Genomic DNA, 11,473 nt, shown 5'->3' with positions numbered 1-11,473 from the left:
ATGATGATGATAGGAAGTGGGTCACAAGCTCAGGGAAATTTTCTGGCTGGCAAATGAGACTCTCTACATACTTCCTAACTGAAACCCTGGAAAATTATTTTGATTTCTGCTACCTATTTTGTGTTGCTAAGTGGCAGGAATTATCAAGGTTCTGCCTAAGTGCCAGGTAACAGAATGGTGTATATGGAGAGTGGGGTATTAGTGGATCCAGTACTGAAATGGGGAAGGCTGGAAAAGGGCTGGTCTAATTAACTAGTGCTGACTTAGTTGTTAAAATTGTAATAATTGCTGGCAACAGTGGCTGAATATAATCTGTAGTAAAAATGATAATCAAATATGTATATTAGTGTTGTTTATATTACTGCTTTTTTCATTGTAAGCGTTGTAGTACATTTATGCAATTTAGTGTAACTGACGTAGACATTACTGCATGTTGCCAAAAAATAGTGGGCCTGAAACTCTGTGGTGGTGCTGAAATCCAATCAAAACTGATTTCACCTTTTCTGGAACTTTCTGATTTAATATTCTGAACCTGACTGGATGTTCATGGTAGCTGAAAATCCTCAGCTCCAGCACTTCAAGTACCAATTCTAATGCCTGATTTGATGGTGACATTTGCAAAGCAAGAGTGTTAGGGCAAATGCTGAACAATTCAAGCAAGGTTAAATGTTGTGACTTTCATTTATCTTTTTTCTGCTTTCAATTAAGAGCTGTGTAAATCTGCACATCCTGCTTCAAGGCAGTGTTCATTCTATGAACTCTGTGACTGTCTTCTAGAAGCTTAATTTGCATCATGGTTTATATTACTATCTATTTCAATGATAGAAATACTGTCCTACTGTGAGATACTTAATATTTTCCCCATATGAGGAGTGAAACCCTTGGTTTAAACTGTGAAGTTGTTTTGGGTCAGTAAGATGGCAAGTGAGCACCTGTGAGGTTCACAGGCACCTGACACCCAGAGGCAATGTTGTGGAGAAGGGAAGAAAGGTTACTTTAAAATAAAATAAAATAGTAGTAGTATACTGAAACTTGATAAGGAGCTGTTAGCACTGCAGAACTGTTTCTCAGTTATAAAATATGGATTAATATAACCTAAGATGCCGTTATGATATTATATTAGAAAGCCAAATACAAATACCCTAATTTAAGAAGCTACGAGGTCTTTGAAGAGTTCACACTGAGATGTTTATGAAAACGTCATACTGAAAAGCAGCATAGCAGCATGGAAGTGATGTCCATTTCCAGCAGGGCTAGGCAGTCCTGGTTCAAAGTACACCTTCTAGCACAGGAAGGTGCAGTCTTCATCCTGATGAGTTAATATCCTAATTTCTTTTCCAATTAAAAAAATATAATCCATGGGATTATTTTAAATCTAATTGTCTCCTGCAGCAGAGTGAAGGGTTCTGCATATAACCAGAGTGAAGTGTTTTCCCACGCACAGGGGCAGAAGCATGTTGTGTCAGCAGCTTCTCCATATGGCTGGATGTCGTGCCTGCAACACCAGTGATATTCCCTATCTGTGGGCCTTATTATAACATTTTGCATGCAAAGATTCCTCAAGTTTTTTTAACTCTTATCAGTTTTCAGGGACGGTCCTGCCATGATTGAAAAGCTTGTTTGTAGCAAAGGGAACAGCTGTTCAGCAACATACAGTATGTCTGTGGAAGCTCAGGCAAGAGTACAGCGTCAGCTGAAATGGGGAAATTTTTTGAAAAGACCTAGGGTAACTTAGAGATAGATTAATGAGGTAGGGTGAATCCCAAAGTTATATCCAAGCTCATTTACATCCAAGACTACTTGATCAGCTCATTTACAGGAACTTGAAGTGCAGAAGAATACCGTATCACAGGCTTAATGCACTGCTTCTCTTCTGTGAATTTACGTCAAATTATCTATAATATTTTAATAACAAATTCTTTAAAAAACAAACTATGCTAAACCACCAATATATAATGCATACAATACATAAATTGTAGTTTCAAAAGAATTTTTTTCAAAATAATTTTTTAACTACTGATGGTGGGAATACTCTGGCTGCTTGCTTCTGAGCAGGGCATGTTTGGGACCTCGTAATAAGCTGTGCTCAGCGATGTCTGAGCTGGATTTCAGTGTTCAGAGCCACGAGATAGTGATGCAGAAACTAAGATACCAACATAAAAAGCCTCTGTATTCATATACACAGTATAAAAGAGATAAAACTGCAGCCAATAGCTGGTTGTAGTGGGTGCTGTGCATCCTACTTGAAACATTAGTCTCAATTTAGTGCTTTTGTTGCTTTGCAGTGTTCTGCAATGCTGCATAATTTACAGAGTAGTGTCAAATTTTGTCCTTGTATATGGGAGTATAATTGACATCATAATTATCAATCTTATGTATTCTGAAAGGGAATTCTTCAATTTGTAATATTACTGGTGATTTGAAATAATATTTTCTTGAGAGCATTGCTCTAGTTAATAAAAGCCAGGCTTCTGCTTAGAATGAGGCAAAACATGAGGATGTACTGATTTCCAAACCTGGTAATCTTGTGAGGGACTACCAGAGAGGAACATCATTTTGGTAACTGTTTCATAGCTACATATCAATTTTTAACTGAGTCATGAAAAGTTCCTGTTGATTAACTTTCTCTTCTTACAATCATTATTCTTGATTACATTGAACACTATATTTCAGAATATCCAGAAGACTTAGCTAGACAACACCAGCTGGATTAAGATGAATAGATTTTGCATTGGGTAGAAATGAGTCAGGAGCTGAGCAACACCTGTCAAGTTTGTGTCATCTGCAAATTTTAAAGAAATACAAAATATCATAATTCATTAAGATATTTGATATAAAAAGACCTCTGTGTCTTCTTGAAATGCATTCCCATTTTTCAATAATAATGTTAATATTTTTTTCCAGCTACTTCTGACCTGAAATTAGTGCACCTTCTTCTAGACTGTATTTTTCTTGTTTGTTATTACAGGAACCTGTCCCCTTGTATGCTAGATCAGCTGTTTTGAAAGCAACTATATTGATTTGCCATGAATTGTTCCTGACAAATATGTCAACTCTTTGTTACAATCTTGTTTTCTTCAAGGTGCTTAAAGACAGCTTGATTTATTGCTTACTTACTAGTTTGTCACCATCTCTTTTCAAATACCAGTGTTTGGCTGACTGGACTGTAATTACCTGAAGTACTTTATTTGTCCTTCTTCCTTGTTACAGCACCTTATGCCATCCTTACTTGGATAGAGTCTTCCCAAAAATATATTTTGGTTGCTAAATCCCATCCAGGCTACTGAAACATGAAGTAGGCAGCTACGTTACTTTCCTAGGTCTGTGTCTGGTCCATGCTGTGTGAATGTATGGAATAGAGCTATTTCAGGAAAACTTGTACTCAACAGCAGAGACAGGAAAAATGCAGGGGACTCAAGTCAGCTGAACCCTTCTCAGAGATGCATTTGGGCCTGTCTTATAGTTAGTCAGAAACACACACTGCTGGAGAAAAATAGCATTATGGTTGTAATACACAACTTTCGCAACCATAAGAAAATCTGAAGGAGTATTACAGCTTTATTCCTCAAATCTATTGGAAGTCTGACTGCAGTTCGTATCCCTTCTTTTGTTTGCATAAATTCCTGTGACCTTCCCATCTTATTTTGTGTGTGCAATCATAGCATCAAACTTTTTTCTCTTTTTTACTGCATTGGAAGGTATTGCCACCTGCTGTGAACGCTGTATTTGACACAGACAAAAACAAAATTTATTTTTACATATTTCTTACTTCATATGTAAGCGTATATTTTCCTCCAATGAGCTGGGAGTCTTCAGCTGGAAACAGAGGTAGAGAAAGATAAAGGTAGACAGAGATAGAAGAAGAAAAATCCAGCTGCTAATCAAAAGTATACTGCAGCTGTGAAGAAAGCAAATGGAGGCTTGAGACACCTCAGGTGGAGTATTTGTTACCCTGGCAGAGGTTGAAGTTATTTACCTAAACTGCTTATTTTCAAAGAGGATAGAGAGGTACTGGAGCTTAAGCGGGGAAAAACTACCAGAACGATATAGGAAAGTAAAAAAGTTTACTGTGTTTAGACTAGCAAAACAAAAGTAATTTAAAGAAAGAAAACCCAAAAGAGTACGTTTCAGGTTCTGTCTGCTTAAAAACCTAATGTTTGTAAAGTCTGGGGAAATAGCTGGGTTTGAAGAACAGCCATTCATTTATCCTGACCAGTAGGCTTCAGAGTATGAGGAAACTGCTGAGGGACCCCAGAGATGCAACTGCTCATTATAGTGCTTAGAGTTTGCGTTCCAGTTACAAGTCTTAATATGGAGGGTTTATAAACTGCCCAACTCCTGCGGACTGTGTTCAAAAGTGAAAGCCACAAGATGGTGCTAACACTCCTTACCGTGGTCAAAAAGCATTATGAGAGAGTCAGCAGAAAATGCAGTGGCCTGGATGTAACCAGACAAAATTTCCATGGAGTTCTGTGCGTATTAACCTGCAAACAAGCAATAAAGTCAGTGGCTCACTTTGGTCTACAATTTGTAGTTAAGTGATTTTTAGTAAGAGGTCCTAACACACACTTAATATATCGGGGTGAAAGAGGGAAAGGAAGGCAGAAAGAAGGGAATTAGAAAGGTGATGGTTATTGCAGAGGTTGTACCCCCTTTTGCTTGGCTTTCAGCTACAGAGGGATTGATGAAATTATGAAATTGGGAAGTACAAAGAAAACACACCTGTGTTGTATCTCATTAGAATCTTCACTCGAATTTCCATGTTTTTTAACTGCCAGGGACAAAATCTGCTGTGCCTACAGTGTTGCTGAGTGCTTATGCTTCTCTGCCTATTTTCTTTTTATTCTTGCATCAAGGCAGGGACCATTTTGGGGAGTTTGGTATTCTCTGTACAGCATCTTAAAAGAGATAGACAGCCATAATAGTGAGCTGTCTATCTCACTCTATTAGGTTTCATAATAGAAACCTAATAGTGAGTTCCTAGTGAGATTTATAAAGAAGAAAAATAATGTTTGCAAAAATATTACTTGGGATCTCTGAAGTCAGCTGAACCTAAGAAACAATACAGCCCAGCTGACAACTGCATAAACTTATCTCACTGCCCTGAGAACAGCCTGCCTTCCCCACAGTCCTGTCCTATCTGCTGGCAAAAGCATCATGTCTCTGTTCATTAATCATTGTGGCCATGAAGAGGAGAGATTTATCCTTTTTAATTCTTTCATTCAGCCTCCAGTAGAATCTTCTAGTATTGTGAATGGCAACGTTCACTACTTTTCTCAAAATTAAGAGGTTTGTTACAGAATACCTTTCTTCCAGTGCTGTGTCATCTTTTGCTCCTGAAATGCACTGTATGCATTTTCACCCTGAATAAAATCAGACTTAATGTGTTTAAGTTTAAACCTGATATGGCTAAAAAGCATACTGCATTCAATAACTATGATAAATTAGTGCTTTACAAAGAATGTCCTTGCTGAGTCTTGGGACAGAGAGTGCCTTTAAATCTATATTTCCAAACATCTAAATGCATGTACTTAATGAGTTTCAAGGCTCTGGCTACCAGTAGAATTGCTTTTATGATTCAAAGATGTGTAATATTGTTTACTCAAAATTCTGGCTTACATTAAGTGCACAGACTGTTCTAAAAAACTCATGTTTAAAAGGAAGGAGAAAAAAAATTTTGAAACTTCTCTAGGCTTCTGACCTTATTGTAGGATCAAGTGTAGAAGCTGCTGAGCTGCCTGGTTCTGATCCAGCAAAGCAATGAAGTGCATGCCTAATTTTCAACTTGAGAGTTGTGCCATGGAAATCAGTTTATCTGCTTCTCTAATGGTTCTTACCACTTAGGAGTGAGAAACCAAAATTTTCCTAAGCGCAGTGTCTGTAGTGTCTGTTATAATGTATTCAGAAATGCCAACCAGCACTGGTTGTGAAGGCATTTAACTAGGGCAGTGCTGGCACATGCCTCCTGTAGTGTTGTATCAGTGTGCTTCAGCCTCATCTTTAGAGAGCATCTTTAGAGCTGGAAGTGCATTTACTCTCCTGTGTTCTCTTTCTGCTAATTTTGAAACTAATTGCAAGGCCCAGTGTCTCTTTTTACCTACAATGTGGATATTTGCCCTTTCTGCTGACCTGAGGTTGGCGCATTATTGCACAAATTTAAACAGGAATCTGATGCTACCACTGTTTGCTTATTGCTGGTGCTTCATGTGAACATAAGCTCAGGAGGGACTGTAGTACACAGTCCCTCAAATTGCCACTTAGCTAACACAGACTTGGATGTATGCATTTTCATTCTTCTTGGATGTCTTATTCTTTCTTGAATACATTTCTGCAATGTCCATTGACAACAGTTGGGGCAATAAGAATTGTTTTGAATGCCAGGTTTCATGGAGACTCTTTTTCTCTGGGCAATATTTTGGTTTTGTATGCTAGTCACTTAATGTAGAAGAGGGTTAGGATGGAGTTCAGGTCAGTAATTGAAGACATGCTTTTTAGCTAAGGATGTCTCTATAGCACTCCTCCAATTGAGAACTTCTAGTGATAGAGAGTCTTTTAGGCTTGGTGCAAGAAGGAAATGTTTAACTCTTTTAAGTCTAACATGGGTTTACTGGTGCTGTGCAAAACAGCAATCTGTTTCACTCTCCTGTCGATGACATACCTTTCACTGTGTCATGGTTTGAGATAGTCCCAAAATCCAATTCCCTAGCTCCATCCCCCCCTCCCACATCTCAACCTAATGTGAGATGGGTTTTTCCAGACAAAACACACCAGACTCAAAGTGGGGGAAAGGGAATATATTACAATGACTGTACAAATAAATACCATATCACATTATACACATGATCACAAACTATCTCTACCATGACATATAGTATTTACAATGGATCAGATCTCTTCTCCCCTCCAAATAAAAGTCCAGGAGGGAAAGAAGGACAGATCCCTTCCAGTCTCTGAACAGCAGCATCTTCTGAGGCAGCAGGTTTCTTCTCATCTCATGCATGCAGCAGCTGATAGCTGGCTTTCTGCCAGCACTCCACGAGGGAGGTATTCAAGCCTCTCTCTCGGCCCATCGCCTCACAACCGAGGGGTCTTCCGTGGGCTTCGTAACCCCAGACAAGGTCGTTTCACCACGTCATATCACGAAGACACAGGGGGGTCTTCGTGACGGTCTGGTATCTCTTGCAGGGCCTCTGTGCCCTGTCTCTCAGGCTGCCACCGTGGCAGCAGTGCGAGGGGGGGAGAGCCAAGGTCAACTCCCCCTGCATTCCTCTCGGAGCTCTCTAGCTCCTTTCTACAGTGCATGTCGCACTTCAGGGCTCTTTCAAGTAAGAGTCCATCATCTTCCTCCTTCCAGGAGGTCTCAAAGGAGTTTTGGGGATCTGGTATCAGTCTTACCCCCAAGAACTCTGTAGCTCTCAGCTGCTGGCTCTCCTTTCCTCGACTCTCCTTCCAGGAGTCTCCTCTGCAGTGCTGCATGTTGCTTCTGCTGCTTCTTCAGCTCAGGTTCTTATCTCTGGCTCTCTGCCACTGTTTCTCTGGTCAGTGTCGGCTGCTGCTCTGTGCCCATGGAGAAAACATCTCCCGGCATACTACAGGCACCTAGCCCAGCTTTATGCTGTTCCAGGTCCCTGCAGCCCCCAGCCAGGGGCTGGGAGGGGGCCAGAGGCCCCAAGGGGCTCAGAGCCCCTACCTCGTGGCTCTACAACATGGCCACCTCTCCTACAACCACCAAACTACAACTCTTCTTTTTCGGTCTGGTTGTGGTATGTTTACATTTCTGCAGGAGCGCCCATTGGGCAGAACTTCAAAACTTCCAGGGGTTTCCACCCCTTGGGGTCTACCACTTCTCTTAGCCCCTGGGGAAAACAAGGTTCAAACCACTACACACTGTGAACAGTGTACCTATCTGACATGTTGTATAACCAAAATACTAGTGTATAGTAAAAGATAAGCATCAAATTATTATTTTTCTTCTTGTTAACATTACAGAATCAAAATAAGACATTTCCCAAATTTATTTCCAGAGAAATTAAGTGTCTAACAATGGAATTCTTTTTATTTTATTGCTCCTCGGAGAATATAGCACTGTTAAACCTTGAAGTGTTGTATCTGTAAGTAACTGATATATCCACGGGCAGGAAAAACTATTAAGAAAAAAAAGAACTTTCTAATAAATCTCCTTTTGACAGTCATGTTAAAGAGGGTAAACCAGAAAAAAAAACCAGTGAATGTGTTTTCTTTATGGTTTTTCAATAATTTTTTAATGAGATGTTTCATTTTTATGTGTATAAAGAAGTCTTGGTCCTTTGAAAGAGAAATGACATCTCAAGAGTTTCAGATGTCAGGTGGGAAGCGTTCACATGTAGCACTGCAGTACAAGACTGAGAGAGTGAGAGCAGTATAATTAAATGGAATGAACTATGCACAATAGCTCCAGTAAAGGCCTTATTTATTTTCTTCCTCTGCCTTTAAAGCTTTGTTTAATGTAGGCCAAACTTTGTATCCCATCAGTCCCCTCACTGAAAGAAGGATGATCAAGTTCCAGAATAAAAACCTGGCGTTACCAATTTGAAAAATGGAATCCTGTCTACTCTTTCATCTACTGTATTTCCTTCTTTTTGCTCACTTTTTCCTTGTATTTTTACATTTCTTCCTCTTTAGTCATCCCCTAATTATTCATTGCATACCTCTGAAAATCTCTTCCTAAATTCCATCTCTTTCCTGCACAGCTTCCAACATCAATCCTCTATTTCTACACTGGGTAAGCAGGGCGCTTATTTGGCTCTTGCTGATCTAGTGTCCAGTAGACCCTCTGCTGTTTTGTGCTTATGTCTGATCACTTTTAATGTTTCCATGGCCTATATGTCTAGGCAATGTCTTTTTGTTGAGAAGACCAAATAGCGTTTATTGTGAAGGGGAAAAAACTTGAGCTCTAAAGTCTACTGACATGTTCCTAGTTGAATCCTAATTACCATATTGCAGGAGCCTTCTTAATTCTGAGTTTTAGCTTGAAATTCAGGACTTTGTTTAAACTCTGTTGGAAATAATGGAAAGGCCCACCTGTACTGCAGCATGAGGTAATTGAACCCAGGACAAAATTTTATTCAGATGTAGTATAATTTCTTTACATGTGTCTTGGAACCACCACTCTGCTGCCTCCTGTCTGTCCACTTGTTTACCTTTGTTATTCCTGTGCTTATAGAACAAACCTTATTTTACTATTGTACAACTGATCTCCAACTGCTCTGTCTGTGTTTCCTTTTGTCCCTTGTTTTTTACCTCATTTTTTGCCCTTTTATCCTGGAAAAAATGCTGCAGAAATCCCCTGAAATGGGTACTTATTCCTTATGGTCTGCATAGGAAAAAAATAAATAATGCACATAACAGATACCACTCTGGGGTTCCAGAAGTAATTGCTGCTTTGCAAATGACAAGTTCTCAAAGCCCCGTCATCTTTCCACATCACGAATGAAAACTGCAAACACACCTCATGCACAAATGCCTACATACTTCTTTCTTATTCTTTTAAGTGCTTCCCCTGGGTGCTTCTTTCTCCCTTGCCAAAAATACTGTCGTTCACATCCTTGAAGAACTTCAGCCTTTAAGATGAAAATATTGCAGAGTGAAAACATGTTATTGGAGATTAAGTTTGAGGGAGAAGGGAAAGTGTTACTGCAACTCTGTGCATAAAGATAAGAAAGAATATGCTGCACCTCAAGCTTGCTGAAAACAGGCTTTTATTTTTTTTTCCCTAGGCAGATATTCTGTGCCATTCTGTGGACAGAATGGTGAGGGAGAAAGAAACAGAAAGGTGGAGCCATTATCCAACTATTCTGCATGGTCACAAGGGTAGTGTTTATTGAGTCGGGAGAAATCAGATCTCTTTAGATGATCTTCTAGTTAGCAGGTTAAACAAAATATTTCTCTTCTGTTATTACTATGGCTGATAGTTTAGAACCTGTATTAGTAAACATCTGTTACACTAAAATAAAAGGCATCTGGCAGAAATTATGAGCAATTAAGCTGTAACAGTAAAAATCTCTAGCTGTATATTTTACTGGCTTGAGTTATATAATAGTCTTGAACTGAGACTGCAAGAGGGTGAGGATGAAATGAAATGAGTCATTGTTAAAAATAGGATGTGTGTTTGAATTAGATGTTGAGTGTGCTGGGCAGATGAATAGAGGATGCAATTTGCAGTGAGAAATAGGCTGTGTCTATACTATATAAACGTTGAATACTATGTAAACATATAGTGATTAGGGTTTACTGGTGATTTTATTTAGTTACAATCTGAGCATTGTGTGTATTCTTACAGCTGATACTGCAGGGACAAGAAAGGCATCTGACCAGTCCAGGGATAGGTGTTTCCTCCTGTGCAAGGAGATGAGGCACACCATTTTTTAATCTTTCTTTATATCGAATATCATGAGTAGCAAGTGAGGAAATGACCGTATAAGCCAAGTGGAAATCACAAAATTAAAAAGCAGCTATTTTGGTATATATAGGAAATCATGAGCTCAACTTGGTTTTAAGTTATATCTAATTAGAATGGAGTTCCTCTCAGGGCTAGGAGGATGTGAAGGTTCAGTTTATATGGTGAGGGAAGGAGTGATCACTTTTAATGATAAAGATGGCAGAAATTATGACCTCTGGCTATTGCTGGGAACACAATACTTTACCAAGTGGACTAGAAGGCTTCTAGTCTCATCCAGCACGACAAATTTTAAGATATGTTCCTAGACAGTATAAAGACGGAGCATATTGAGCTTGAGCAGTGGTTTACCTCTTGTCACTGTCATCCATATGGCTTAAAAAAATTCTTTGATGAACATTTTCACCAAAGTAGAGCAGCTGCTGGTAACTGTGGTGGATGGGCGAGCTTTAGATAAAAGGAAACGTATTATGCTGGTGCTGTGTGGGCATCTAAGTCCTCCGTTTGGTTTAGATACTGTAGGGAAAAAACTTCACATTTCTCTGAGCTTACTTTCCATCCTAATTTTGGGGATGGGTGACATTAAAGAGCAAGGTCTTTAAAAAATAAAACCACCCAGCAGAGGATGTGCTGGTCACCATGGAAACCAGGCTTTTGATGAAGAGGTTGTAAATCTGATAATACTTTGCATCGAGTTTTGATTACAATGAAGTTCCACATTATTTTTTCAAATTCTTCAGCATCCTCTTCTACTCTATAGTTTACTTTTTAGATGATAGAAAGGAGGAAACTGCAAATATATTTGCTTTTATAGTACAGGAAAATACTTGTTTCAGCAAAATAGGAACCCATTTAGCTAGTACATGAAAATAGAAGTGATGGCAAAGGAATTCAATGCTTAACAAGCCTATGGACGTGCATCAAGTTTAAAGGCCAATTACTTCAAAGAATACGTGGAAAATTCTGTGAATAAAGCAATGGCTAAAACTGGACATTCGTAGAAATAATACCTCTGTGTTTGTAAACATCCAGACATTC

This window comes from Pipra filicauda, unplaced genomic scaffold, assembly GCF_003945595.2.
Source record: "Pipra filicauda isolate LSUMZ 115617 unplaced genomic scaffold, ASM394559v2 scaffold334_size1588553_pilon, whole genome shotgun sequence".
In the NCBI taxonomy this organism is placed as follows: domain Eukaryota; kingdom Metazoa; phylum Chordata; class Aves; order Passeriformes; family Pipridae; genus Pipra; species Pipra filicauda.
Note: the sequence above shows the minus strand (reverse complement) of the source record.